Below are 14220 nucleotides of genomic sequence, written 5' to 3'. Positions count from 1 at the left end.
ATTCGAGGTGTGTAAACCACCCAAAAGTTGTGCATGGGATTTGGTACTTTGTACATATTTAGTTGTTGTGATTACATTTATTTTCTGCGTATGAGTATAGTGGCGAGCATGAAGGGTTGCTTTTAGGCAGGGTCAAGGAGAGAAGACATTACAACTATACAAACAGATGTAAGAGGAGGGCATTTTCTCAAATCTGTACACGATCAATCTTATTGCTGTGAATAGCAAATACTGCAATGTTTCCACTGATAATAAGCGTGTAATTGATATCGTCAACAGCAAGGAATTTGGAAAGGTTTCGGTTTATGTAAGGATTTTCTCACAGAAAGAAAGTTGATTGTTTAAGATGGCTTTTGCGGCATTTGGTACAACAATGGTGGGAAGCATTACTTTTATTAGAAATGAATGGGATTGCATTATCAGATGTACAAAGAGTAGAAAAGCTGAAATCTGCTGCTAAACCCACTAGTGCTGAACACCTTTTCGGTTCCATGTGATGATTGAAGGGTCTAAGAAGGTTCTAAGGCACTTGTTGGGACATTTTTTTTTGGGTTCTAGTGTTTCATATTTAGTGGAGGCATATTCGAGCTCATGAAAGGAGCCGTGCTTTGAGGGAAAAAAGGAGAAGCTTTTGGGCTATTTTTAAAAGGAGGCTTTTTGGGGGGAAAAAACAGAGAATTATTGAATGGAAAAGGGACAGGTTGCAGAAATAGAGAGGGAGTTGACACGTAAGGACGAAAGCGCGGACTGAGAGGGAATCAGGGAGGCATTAAGCCTGGTTTTTGGTCGTGAGACAGGGAATGGAAGCGCAGAAGCACTTATACAATTACTCCATCCATCAAACTTGTTCATTACTGGATTGCTGCTGAGATTACTAAAAAAAACTGGGACTGCGCTCTCTTCGTCAACGACATTGAAGAACGAGGAAGGGGAACTCTGCAATTTGGGAGTACGGGAGAGGATTGGAAGCGCAGGAGAACAAGAACCGGACAGTGGATGATTGTGAGGATTCTTCAAACCTCGAATTTGGGTTTCAAGAAGGACCGCAATTGGGAAACAAATGTCGAAGGCGCTCTGTAATCGAAGAGATGGGGAAATTATGCTAATCAGAGAGGAGATGAAGGGGATGCTAATCGGAGGGAGCGCCTTGTCCAGATTTTGACCTGTGGCTTGGTTTTATGTGGAGGAGGGAGGAAGGACTGTCGGCACAGAGGAGACTGTTGGGATCTCTGCAGGGTTTGTGAGAACATACCTATTGTCCTGTGTGGCAATAAGGTTGATGTCAAGAATCACCAGGTGAAAGCAAAGCAAGTCACTTTTCATCGGAAGAAGAATCTTTAGTATTATGAAATTTCTGCTAAAAGTAACTACAACTTTGAGAAGCCATTTCTTTATCTTGCAAGGAAGCTTGCTGGGGATCCAAATCTGCACTTTGTAGAATCGCCTGCTCCTGAAGTTCAAATTGACTTGGCAGCACAACAGAAATATGAAGCTGAACTTGCAGAAGCTGCAGCTCAACCTTTGCCTGATGATGATGATGCTGATTTTGACAGTAAACTGAAGACTTTCAAACTCTTCCTGGTCAGCAATCAGACTGCCCCAATTTTAAGCTGGTCATCGTAGGTGATGAAGGAACGGGAAAGACTACTTTTGTGAAACGTCACTTAACTGGTGAATTTGAGAAAAGATATGAACCCACAGTTGGTGTTAAAGTTCATCCACTAGATTTTTATACCAACTGTGGCAAAAACGGTTCTACTGTTGGGATCAAGAGGAAAATACAGACAAAAAATTCACGGTTCAACCCTTGAAAATTAAGTGTTGAATTTTAATTCTTCTGAAAGAAGGGAACTTTGGCTACTCAGAATGTAAGGATAATGCAAACTCGGAGACTATTTCAAACTGACATCCCTTATCCCATTAAGTTCTCCAAAAGCCTGTATCTGATGGTATATTTGTGCTCCTCTCAAACAAGGCGCCTTTGAAAATGCTATCATGAATCACTGATAAGAAGGACAACTTTCTTATGTATTGCAATCTACGGACTGCATGGTCCAACGCAAGGGCATATTGTCTCCTCTAGCATTGCATTTTGTCCTATACGGAGTTGTATAGAAAAGAAAAACCTGCATACAGTTTGCTGAAAACACTAAATATATTTTGATATACTCAACTGAAAAATGTCTTCATGTGGATTGTAATTATTTCAGCTCATATGCAACTTGGATGAGAAGAACAAACTGTACGATTATATTCATAGATATATCGGTAGATCTATTGGAGCTTAAAGAATGGACAGATTATCCTGCATAGCCTGATCTTGTTTGATTGATCTTCTATCTTGGAATTTCTCAATAACCTCTGTGGTTGCGACTTTGCCTTCGAAAACCCTTCGACATCTTTGGTGAACCCGACGTGAAAGCGTCGCAGAAATTTCAGGATGGGAGACACTTCAGCCTCTATTTCAGCTTCCTCTACAACTCCAGTTGCCTCTACTTCAGCTCCATCAATGACTGCTGCGTCAAGTACTTCAACGGAGGATCTAAAACAGATTTTGCAGAATATGTCCATGTATATGCAGCTCCAAAATCAGCAAACACAAATGTATATGCAACAGCAACAACAATTGCATCAACAACAGTTGTCTCAGCAAAGGCAACTCTATTCGGAGCAGGAGAATGCAAACAGCGCGACTAAGGCTATTGAAGCAGTTGAGAGTGAGAAGAAGCTATTTGACGGGCGTAATGTTTCAGCATATTTGAAGACATATGAGATCAAGATGGGGTTTTTTGGAGTTCCTGCTGGACTTATGAGTAAGTACTTCCTTCGTCTTGTCACACCTGCTTTGAGGACAAAAGTGACTGATCTATTTATTCAAAACACACATTGGCAAGATTTTAAGAAGGCTCTAAAAGAAGAATACTTCCTTGAGGACTTTGGTATGGCTACTCGGTGGTCATTCCGAGAGTGGGTCTACATGCCAAACAAAGGTCTTGCTGCTTCAGAGTTGATTCGAGAATTCGAAGAGAGGTATAGTCAGCTTGATGCCATTGAACAAAGAGCATTAGATGTTGAAAAAGTTGAACTTTTCTTGCAAGCTGCAGATCCTGCTCTTCAAGAAGAATTGGGTGAGCTTCTTGAAGATCGCACAAAGCTTATGGGTCTTAAAACTGATTGGCAGGATGCTCAGGATGCAGTCTCGACATTGACCAAGAGGAGGATATGGAAGACTCGCCTACAGAATGGTTCCATGACACCTACATCATCATCTGCTCCTATGCCTACTTCTATCCCTGTTATTTCTTCTCCTCCTCAGCCAGTTTCTTGGCCTATGCCAGTGCCTATTGTTTCTACTCCACCTATTCCACCTGTTCCACGACCGATGCCTACACCTTCTGCTCCAAAACCATCCGCTCCATCGGTGTCTACTTCTCTTGATGACATAATCAAAGGTATCACAGATTTGACACTTGAGTCAGTCAAAGCGGAGTTGGTGGGTAAGTTGAAGGAGCAGTTTGCTTCGACTGTGCCTACTACTTCTTCTAGTGCTCCTACTGCACCTAGGAGTGCTCCTAGTGCTCCTAGGAGAGATCGGAGATGTATTTGGTGTGATAGTACGGAGCATCAGCATTGCAGGGATTGTGACTCTTTCCAGGATGCAAGGAGGCAGAATTTGGTATATTGGGGGCAAGATGGTAAGATTTGGTTGACTGAGACAGGAGCTCCACTTGCTACCAACTTTGGTAAAGGTGGAATGAAGAAGTTAGTGGAGGACATGGCTGCACATACTTCTTATGTGACGGCTAGAGGTGATGCTTCTGCATATGGAGTACAGATTGAGAAGGGATCAGAGACTCAGTCCGCACTATGGACTTATGCTATGGAGATTGCAAACAAGGGGAAAATTCAACAAACTGTTTTGACTAGCGCAGGCTCTAGCATCAGATCAGAGACAGGTTGGGACTCGCCTGTTGACAGGTATTCTATTTATGCTTATTTGGCTAAATCTCATGGTGCAGATGTATTTGTTGAGGAGAAGCGTAAGAGGGATGAAGAAAATCCAAGTGCAGCTAAGAAGACTAGAGGGGGTGAGTTTGTTACTCCACCTACTGTAGGACCATCTTCAAGACCAGGGCTAGATCCACAGATGGAGGATGCTCAAAAGAGAGAAAAGAGGCAAGAGCCTAGAGAGAGAAAGCAGCGAGGATTCAGATTGATGTCCGATATTGAGACATCTACAGACATGAAGAAAATCTTTAATGATAAGATACTTGGTAGTGAGGTGACTTTCACTATTTCTGAGATTTTGGGCATTTCAAAAAGAGAGTTTCAGGATCAGTTTCAGGAGGTCCTGAAGAGGAAGAGACATGCATTAGCTACCACTGATACACAGGGAGTTTTGATTGGAGAGTTGGATGAGGATGATGATGAGGTTATGGTTGATAATGCTTCTGTTTTGCCGCAGGTAGAGAAGAGGGTTGAGCCTATGCATTATGCTGAAATTGATGAGCCTGTTTTGATACCGCATAGTTCCTTTTCGCGGAGCCATTGGGCTAGGGCAACTACAGAGACGATGGTAAAGATTGGAGAGAAATAGGTGCCTTATGTTGCATTGGTTGATCATGGTTCAGAGATTAATCTCATTGTTCATGGAGTTTATGAGAGTAACAGATGGCCTATGGATGTAGAGCATGGGTGGCGTATGAGAGCCGCCAATAACACTGCAGGTGATTTATATGCTGCTTGCCCTAGTGTCAGGGTTTCTATTGGTGATGTAGAGGAGGATTTTCATTTCTTTGTGCAGGATTCATCCTCTTATCCCATAATTCTTGGACAACCATTCATTACAGAGATGCACATGGAGACAAAGGTCATGGATGATGGATCTGCTTATGCACGGATTCGCAGTAAAGATGGTATGAGAGCAGTTCAGTTTATGACTGTATGTGTGAACCATGTTAGAAACAGGGATACTCTCAGAGATGCACCCTTACCCACTGTGAGGGATTCGGGTTTTCATTAGGTACCGCCGTTTCGCGAGACGACGGTGGTACAGAGGAGAGGAGATTGGAGTTCTCGCCTCCTGGCAGCAGCAGTGTTTTCTCCTCCGGTTATGTTGGGATTTCAGCAAACAGTTCAATGAGTTATCAGAAGACTTCTAGGTTGTCTAGAGCTGCCAGGCAATATATATGCAGGAAGGAGAAAAATTTCAAAAATGCAGGAATTTTAGAGGATGATGAGCACATAGATGGTATGTATGACAGTGTGATTTGTGCAGATACAATGGCAGAGATGGGAGATATGCTGAAAACTGATATGCTGAATTGTCATGGTAATGTATTAGTGCAGTCCCTGGACATGTTTCATGAAATTGCAGATTTTATGTCACAGATTGAGTCAAAGGCTGAGGTAACTCAGCAAAGAGTGTTGAGTGCTGAAGAAATTCAGCAAACAGAGTTTCCAGCTGGTTATGATCAGCTTTCAAAGAGACAGAGGGCTGAAAATTTTCAGCCAACAGAGTTTACTGCTGAAATATTTCAGCATTCAGAGTTTGGGGCTGTTTCTATGCAGTCCATAGAGTAGAGGGCTGAGAATATTCAGCCATTGGAGTGCAGAATTGCTGATTTACAGCAAGGTTTATGTAATGCAAAAGAGCATAATGAAGCTAGGGTTGACACGAAATACAAAACTGTGGATAAGAAGGTGAAGCCGGTTGCTGTACCGCTTCCACCTGACAGTGATCAGCAAATAGAGAGGGCTGCTAAACAGCAAATTTTGAGGAATCCGGAGCATATTGGTCATAAATTTTCAGCAGAGACACTTGCTGAATTGAAAATTGGAAATGGTGATTTCTTGTTACCCATGGAGAAGCAATGCTTTCAGGAGATGCTTGAGCGTCATGGAAGGGGATTTGCTTTTGTCCCACATGAGATTGGATGTGTGAATCCTGATATTATTGCTCCTATGGTTATTTTTACTATTCCTCATATTCCATGGAATCTCCGACCTATTCCAGTGCCTAAAGCACACTTGCCAAAGCTGATTGATTTATTGAATGAGAAAATCAGGATGGGAATCCTTGAGCCTTCATCTGCACCATACTCAAACATGTGGTTTACAGTTCCAAAGAAGAATGGTACTCTTCGATTTATTCAGGACATGCAGCCAGTGAATAGAGTTACTATCAGGAATGTTGGTATAGGTCCAGTTGTGGATGAATTTGCAAAGGCATTTGCTGGACGTGCCATCTATTCTTTGGAAGATTTGTATTCAGGATATGATTAGTTTCAGCTGGCTTTGGAAAGCAGGGACATAACCACCATGAGAACTCCTATTGGGCTTGTCAGGATGTGTACCTTGCCTCAAGGTGCCACTAATTCTGTTGCGCATATGATGAATGCCATGCATAAGGTCCTTCGTGATTACATACCTCAGCTTACTATGCCTTTCTTGGATGATGTGCCCATTAAGGGGTGTGTAGAAGAAGAGAAGAATGAGAGCCTAAATGAGCAGGGATGCAGATACTTTGTGGCTGATCATATTTCAGCATGTGAGAAGATTTTGGCCAGGTTAGAAGAAGTGAACTTGACACTTTCAGGGAAAAAATCTGTTTTTGGAGTGAATGAGGTTGTTATTGTTGGGCATATGTGTGGATATTATGGCAGGAAACCCTCACCTGATAAGGTGAATGCTATAGGCAAGATTGCAGAGTATTGTTCTACCACTTCTGAGGTACGGAGATTCATTGGTGCTTGTGTGTTTTATATGATTTGGATACCTCATTTTGCACACATAGCAGATTGTTTGTATCAGCTGCTTCGAAAGGGGCAGAAATTTTATTGGGATGAGAGCCACACTAGAGCCATGCGGAAATTGAAGAAGTTATTGCAGAATGCTCCTACTCTCAGGAAAGCGGATTATAATTGTGATAGGCCTATTGTATTGATAGTTGACACTAGTCCAATTGGCATAGGTTGGGCTGTGGGTCAAGATGATGCAGATGGAAATAGGTATGCTATTCGGTTTGGGGCGAAAGTCCTAAACGAGAGACAGAGGAGATATCCGCAAATCAAGAGGGAGTTATTGGGGATTGTCACGGCTCTCAAATGTGACAAGGAGTACTTTATTGGAGCTTCAGTTGTGGTAGAGACAGATTGCTTGCCATTGATTGGTATGATTACGAGTTGTTCTACTCCGGATATAGCTATGTTGAGATGGATTGCATACATCAAGTCATTAAATCCGGAATTTAAACACATAGCAGGGAAGTATAATCCAGTAGCAGATATGTTGTCTAGAGCCAGATATGATGATGAGGAGACTCTACTTGCAGAAGAGGATGATGCAGAAATTTCAGCCACTATGGTTGATCATGTTTGTTATGTCTATGATATTGTGGCTTTCACAGAAGAGCTCTATGTTGGAGATTGGTTGCAGATTGGCAGGTACCTTAGTACACTAAGCAAAAGAGATGAATGGACAGATGAAGAGTTTAAGAAGATCAGAAGGAAAGCCTATGGTTATTTTCTCAAGGACGGATTTCTTTGGAAGCATCCGAAGAAAAGAGGCGGATTACCTTTGCGGGTTGTCTGCGATAGAGAGACACAGTTACAGGTGATGAGGGAGTTTCATGAGAGTCCTTGGGCTGGTCATAGAGGAGTATGGGCTACTTATGAGAAAATCAGGGAGAAATATTGGTGGAAAGGCATGTACAGAGATGTTTCTCACTTTGTTGAGACTTGCAGAGACTGCCAGATGTATTCAGTAGTGCATCATAGAGATGAGCTTCATCTGACCTATCCGCTATGCATGCATTATAAGTGGGTAGTTGATTTGGTTACCATGCCTATGGGTCTATGGCAGATGAGATACATTGTTTTGGCTAGAGAGGATCTTACCAATCATGTTGAGGGCAGATCTTTGAGAACGAAGACCACTAGTGCAGTGTGTAAGTTCTTATTGGAGGAAATTTTCTGCAGGTATGGTTGTGTGGGTAAGATCACTGCGGATCGTGGTGAATTGGATGCAGATGAAGCTAGGGAGTTTTTCTCTCAGCTAGGAATCAAATTGGCTCTAACCACAGCATACAATCCAGAGGGAAATGGGAAGAGTGAAAGAGGGCATCCGCCAATAGTGAAAGCATTAGCCAAAGCATGCAGAGGACGGATTGGAGAATGGCCGAGACTTCTACCATTTGCTTTGTGGGCTGATCGTACGACCCATAGTGTTACCACAGGATATATGCCTGCAGAGTTGATGTATGGTCAGAAACCTGTTATGCCGATTGAGACTTGTGCTTTGACTTGGTTAGTTTTACCTTGGTAGGAGGATTTGACGAGAGAGGAGCTCTTAGCTCTTCGGATTCGACAGTTGGAGAGGAGACCTGAGGATATTCAGCTAGCTATTGACAGGTTGAAAGTTGCTAGACTAAGGAACAAGGACAGGTTTGATAGCAAGCATCGCTTGCGGCCTAGAGCAATAGAAGAGGGAGATTGGGTTTTGGTGTTTGATAGCAGCCTTGAAAATCAGCATACTGCACTTCGGAAGATGGTGAAAAGATGGTTTGGGCCATACATAGTCAGACATGTCTTTGATAATGCAACATATGAGCTGACAGAATTGGATGGAACAGTGCTTAGAGTGCCTATTGCTGGAAAAAGAATCAAGATTTTCAAGAAAAGAGATGATGAGGATTATGCATTGGAAGAATTTTCAAGAGAAGAGCAATGACAAGAAACTCCAATGGAAGAGACAGATGATATGGCTGATCATCTTGTTGATCTACCGGAAATGCATAACAAAGAGATTAATTTGTTTGTGGATCTTGATGATAATGATCATGGGTAGTTGGCCCATCCGGAGGATGCGCAGGATTAGAGGGGGTGGATGTCGTATTGCTGCGCATTCGAGGTGTGTAAACCACCCAAAAGTTGTGCATGGGATTTGGTACTTTGTACATATTTAGTTGTTGTGATTACATTTATTTTCTGCGTATGAGTATAGTGGCGAGCATGAAGGGTTGCTTTCAGGCAGGGTCAAGGAGAGAAGACATTACAACTATACAAACAGATGTAAGAGGAGGGCATTTTCTCAAATCTGTACACGATCAATCTTATTGCTGTGAATAGCAAATACTGCAATGTTTCCACTGATAATAAGCGTGTAATTGATATCGTTAACAGCAAGGAATTTGGAAAGGTTTCGGTTTATGTAAGGATTTTCTCACAGAAAGAAAGTTGATTGTTTAAGATGGCTTTTGCGGCATTTGGTACAACAATGGTGGGAAGCATTACTTTTATTAGAAATGAATGGGATTGCATTATCAGATGTACAAAGAGTAGAAAAGCTGAAATCTGCTGCTAAACCCACTAGTGCTGAACACCTTTTCGGTTCCATGTGATGATTGAAGGGTCTAAGAAGGTTCTAAGGCACTTGTTGGGACATTTTTTTTTGGGTTCTAGTGTTTCATATTTAGTCGAGGCATATTCGAGCTCATGAAAGGAGCCGTGCTTTGAGGGGAAAAAGGAGAAGCTTTTGGACTATTTTTAAAAGGAGGCTTTTTGGGGGGAAAAAACAGAGAATTATTGAATGGAAAAGGGATACGTTGCAGAAATAGAGAGGGAGTCGACACGTAAGGATGAAAGCGCGGACTGAGAGGGAATCAGGGAGGCATTAAGCCTAGTTTTTGGTCGTGAGACAGGGAATGGAAGCGCAGAAGCACTTATACAATTACTCCATCCATCAAACTTGTTCATTACTGGATTGCTGCTGAGATTACTAAAAAAAACTGGGACTGCGCTCTCTTCGTCAACGACATTGAAGAACGAGGAAGGGGAACTCTGCAATTTGGGAGTACAGGAGAGGATTGGAAGCGCAGGAGAACAAGAACCGGACAGTGGATGATCGTGAGGATTCTTCAAACCTCGAATTTGGGTTTCAAGAAGGACCGCAATTGGGAAACAAATGTCGAAGGCGCTCTGTAATCGAAGAGATGGGGAAATTATGCTAATCAGAGAGGAGATGAAGGGAATGCTAATCGGAGGGAGCGCCTTGTCCAGATTTTGACCTGTGGCTTGGTTTTATGTGGACGAGGGAGGAAGGACTGTCGGCACAGAGGAGACTGTTGGGATCTCTGCAGGGTTTGTGAGAACATACCTATTGTCCTGTGTGGCAATAAGGTTGATGTCAAGAATCACCAGGTGAAAGCAAAGCAGGTCACTTTTCATCGGAAGAAGAATCTTTAGTATTATGAAATTTCTGCTAAAAGTAACTACAACTTTGAGAAGCCATTTCTTTATCTTGCAAGGAAGCTTGCTGGGGATCCAAATCTGCACTTTGTAGAATCGCCTGCTCCTGAAGTTCAAATTGACTTGGCAGCACAACAGAAATATGAAGCTGAACTTGCAGAAGCTGCAGCTCAACCTTTGCCTGATGATGATGATGCTGATTTTGACAGTAAACTGAAGACTTTCAAACTCTTCCTGGTCAGCAATTAGACTGCCCCAATTTTAAGCTGGTCATCGTAGGTGATGAAGGAACGGGAAAGACTACTTTTGTGAAACGTCACTTAACTGGTGAATTTGAGAAAAGATATGAACCCACAGTTGGTGTTAAAGTTCATCCACTAGATTTTTATACCAACTGTGGCAAAAACGGTTCTACTGTTGGGATCAAGAGGAAAATATAGACAAAAAATTCACGGTTCAACCCTTGAAAATTAAGTGTTGAATTTTAATTCTTCTGAAAGAAGGGAACTTTGGCTACTCAGAATGTAAGGATGATGCAAACTCGGAGACTATTTCAAACTGACATCCCTTATCCCATTAAGTTCTCCAAAAGCCTGTATCTGATGGTATATTTGTGCTCCTCTCAAACAAGGCGCCTTTGAAAATGCTATCATGAATCACTGATAAGAAGGACAACTTTCTTATGTATTGCAATCTACGGACTGCATGGTCCAACGCAAGGGCATATTGTCTCCTCTAGCATTGCATTTTGTCCTATACGGAGTTGTATAGAAAAGAAAAACCTGCATACAGTTTGCTGAAAACACTAAATATATTTTGATATACTCAACTGAAAAATGTCTTCATGTGGATTGTAATTATTTCAGCTCATATGCAACTTGGATGAGAAGAACAAACTGTACGATTATATTCATAGATATATCGATAGATCTATTGGAGCTTAAAGAATGGACATATTATCCTGCATAGCCTGATCTTGTTTGATTGATCTTTTATCTTGGAATTGCTCAATAGCCTCTGTGGTTGCGACTTTGCTTTCGAAAACCCTTCGACAACGTCTAGAAGACCATAAGATTGATTTAATTCCTAGCACACAACCACCTTGCAAAGCACCATATAGGCACAATCAAATAGAGCAAAAAGAAATCCAGAGTCAAGTTGAAGAATTACTAAATAGAGGCTTAATTCAACCTAGCAGTTCCCCATTCGGTGCACCTGTACTCTTAGTCAAGAAAAAGAATAATACCTATCGTATGTGTATTGATTACCGAGCATTAAATAAGATCACTGTAAAGAATAGGTATCCTATACCTAGAGTTGATGACCTTATGGACAAACTGCAAGGATCTTCTATATTTAGTAAAATTGACCTTAAGTCTGGATATCATCAGATGAGGCTAGATAGATCCGACATATTTAAGACTGCATTCAGGACACAGTTTGGCCATTACGAATTCTTAGTCATGCCATTCGGATTAACTAATGCACCTGCTACATTCAGTAGAATGATGAACCGTATCTTCCTGAAATATCAGTATTGTGTGATTGTTTTCTTTGATGATATTTTGGTGTTTAGTCAAAGTGAAAAAGAGCATTATGAGCATTTATCATTAGTTTTTCAATTACTGAAAGAAAATCAATTGTTTGCAAATCCTGACAAGAGTGAATTCTTTAAGACGGAAATTGAATATTTAGGACATATTGTATCAAAAGAAGGAATTAAAGTTGATCCTAAGAAAATTGATGCAATATTGCATTGGCCTGTTCCTAAAAATGTACATGAATTACGCTCATTCCTTGGTCTTGCTAGTTTCTATAGGAAGTTTGTACGTAATTTCTCATTACTTGCTTTACCATTGACCAAACTTCTTAAGAAAGGAATTGTTTATCAATGGACTGAAACACAGCAGAAATCCTTTGATTTACTGAAACGTGCATTAACTAATGCCCCTGTTCTACAATTGCCTGACTTTAATAGACCATTCTTTCTAGTTGTGACCGATGCTAGCGGATCAGGAATAGGAGCTGTACTAATGCAAGACAACCATCCAATAGCATATTCTAGTTCTAAGCTGTAACCCTCTGAGCTCAAATATTCCACTTATGACAAAGAACTATTAGCAGTTGTACAAGCATTAAAACAATGGAAGCATTATTTAATGGGTTTAGAATTCATGATAAAGACTGACCAGCAAAGCATTAGACATCTACTTAACCAACCCCAAATCTCTAACCGTCATATCAAATGGGCTTCCTTCATTCAAAGTTTTCATCCTATCATTCAATACCAACCTGGAAAAGAAAATGTAGTTGCTGATGCATTGAGTAGAAGACCTGCAATTCATAATATTTCTATCATATCTTTTGATTCTTTGATTGCTATGAAAGATACATATCACCAGGATATTACTTTTCATTCTGATTGGCAAAAATTAGTTCAAAATAATTTCATTCCTGTTGATTCATTGTCATATAATGATGGATTTATGTTTTTTGAAAAGAGACTGTGTGTTACTATTCCATTCCGATCTTTTGTTTTGAATGAAATTCATTGTCCCCTATATCAAGGTCATAGAGGTATCATTTCTACATTACGCATGTTAACTGAAGATTTTTATTGGCCGCATATGGATGCAGATGTATCTAATTTCGTTTCTGAATGTTTGATTTGTCAAAGAATAAAGAGACATCATGGTAAACAGTATGGATTACTAATGCCTTTGTCTATTCCATCTAAACCTTGGGAACATATATCTATGGATTTCATTACTGGTTTACCAAATACTAAATCTAATCATGATATGATTTGGAAAATTGTAGATAGATTTAGTAAGCAAGCATATTTCATTGCATGTAAGAAAACTTTAACAGCATCACAAGCAGCACAGTTATTTTTGAAAACTGTTTTTACTAACCATGGATTGCCAAAAGTGATTATTTCAGATCGAGATTCTAGATTTTGTAATAGTTTTTGGATTACACTGTTTGCAAATCTAGGCACAAAGATTGATTTCTCATCTGCATTTCATCCATAAACAAATGGACAAACAGAAGCCACAAATAGCACCATTCTAGATCTTTTACGTGCATATACTATCTCTAAACCTCAGACATGGGATACTCATTTGCATTTATTACAGTTTGCATATAACAATACACCGCACACATCTACAAAGAAAGCACCTTTTGAAGTCATTTATGGATATAGATTGTCTACACCTGTTGCATCTTTGTCTAATAGAATTCAGAGTGCTGATGATATTGCTACTATGCATAACAATATTTTTGATAAGGTTAAGGATATGATTGCTAAAGCCCAACAATCATATACCAAACAAGCCAACAAGAAAAGACAAGCCATGAATTTCAAAGTTGATGATTATGTTTGGCTTAGAATAGAAAACCGTAGACTGCAAAGTGTAGATAGACATCCAGTTGTCAAATTAGCTCCTAGATTCTATGGACCATTTAGAATCATTCATAAGATTAATGACAATGCCTTCAAGTTAGAATTGCCATTTCATTGGAAAATTCATAATACATTTCACATTCATTTATTGAGACCATTTAGAGGCCAATTACCTATCCACCCTGTTTATGAAAACCCACCTTTATTAGAAGAAGAGACTGAAATACTTGAACTAGAAGCCATCATAGACACTGACTACATGACCACTAGAACTGGCCGAAGGTATTCTAGATATCTAGTAAAATTTAAGAACCATCCTGTAGAGGAAGCACAATGGATGCACGCTAGAGACTTAAATGCTTTCCCCACTCTGTTAGCTCCACATTGAGCTAATAGCAATTGAGGTCAATTGCTATTCCACCCCGGGGATATGATGCCAGGAGGCATATTCCACGGTGGATTCCGTGCCACGGTGGATTCCGTGAGGTTTTACGGTGGATTCCGTAAACTTAGATGACCGGGGCTCATACACAAAGAGGATTCTTTGTGCGAGAAGTTGATGGG

General features: G+C 40.6%; 1 pseudogene; it reads left to right on the top strand.

Annotated features, from left to right (window-relative positions):
- Positions 1-346: 346 nt before the first annotated feature.
- LOC148021432 (uncharacterized) lies at positions 347-10728 on the top strand (annotated as a pseudogene).
- The last annotated feature ends 3492 nt before the right edge of the window (positions 10729-14220 follow it).

Source organism: Lygodium microphyllum, chromosome 18, assembly GCF_053477565.2.
Source record: "Lygodium microphyllum isolate KBCC chromosome 18, Lygodium_microphyllum_v1.1.10, whole genome shotgun sequence".
NCBI classification, from domain to species: domain Eukaryota; kingdom Viridiplantae; phylum Streptophyta; class Polypodiopsida; order Schizaeales; family Lygodiaceae; genus Lygodium; species Lygodium microphyllum.
The sequence above is the reverse complement of the archived record's forward strand: the minus strand, read 5'-3'. Positions and strand labels throughout refer to the sequence as shown.